Below are 728 nucleotides of genomic sequence, written 5' to 3'. Positions count from 1 at the left end.
TACTGTCCCAGATGTTATTTCTTGGCATAGGTGATCTTCATGGCAGGGATTGTGTGATTTTGAATCCTTGTAAAGCATCCCTGGCAGTACCAGCCTTTTCATCATTTTCAAATTCAGCAAAGGCAATGTCATGCCTCCCAGGTACCTAATGTACTTCCTTGAAACCAGGGAACTGATTAAGCAGCATGGATAACATCATCTCATTAGTCCCTTCTAGTAAGTTATTAAGGAATAAAATATAGTTTGGAGGGTAATCAGGGAACTTGGGGATTTGGTTTTGTATTTCCTTGGGTATTAGCTGAATTTGGCATTCCCTGGCCAGGATTTTTGTTTGCAGTTGTTGCAATCTGTTCCACAGTTTTAGCTTTTTTCTTTTCTGTGTCATCAAAAGTGCCCAGCATTTTAGATATTATATCAGAATCTGTTTTTGCATACTGAATTCGCATTGGTTTACCATAAAATGGAAATCCTTGTAACTGCCTCAAAGCATTTGTGGATGAGCCCAGTTCCTTAAATATGACAAAGGCCTGCCCCTTATCTTCATGGTCTTTAAAGCCACAATATCCACCACATGGCCAAACTGGGTAAACAGGGCATAGAGGGAGCTCTTCAATTCTTCTTTTTTAATTTTGTCATTCATATTGTTGATATAAATGTTATGATTTGGTCTGATATCCATGTTTGGGTAATTCTTTGAATAGCCTGAGGCCTACGCAGTCTCTAGGAAG

General features: G+C 39.0%; 1 pseudogene; it reads right to left on the bottom strand.

Moving 5' to 3' along the window:
* Nucleotides 1-14: 14 nt before the first annotated feature.
* Nucleotides 15-679, bottom strand: LOC103253618 (annotated as a pseudogene).
* Nucleotides 680-728: the final 49 nt, after the last annotated feature.

The sequence above is a fragment of the Carlito syrichta genome, unplaced genomic scaffold, assembly GCF_000164805.1.
Source record: "Carlito syrichta isolate Samal-C Ts95f unplaced genomic scaffold, Tarsius_syrichta-2.0.1 Scaffold240730, whole genome shotgun sequence".
Taxonomy (NCBI): Eukaryota; Metazoa; Chordata; class Mammalia; order Primates; family Tarsiidae; genus Carlito; species Carlito syrichta.
The sequence above is the reverse complement of the archived record's forward strand: the minus strand, read 5'-3'. Positions and strand labels throughout refer to the sequence as shown.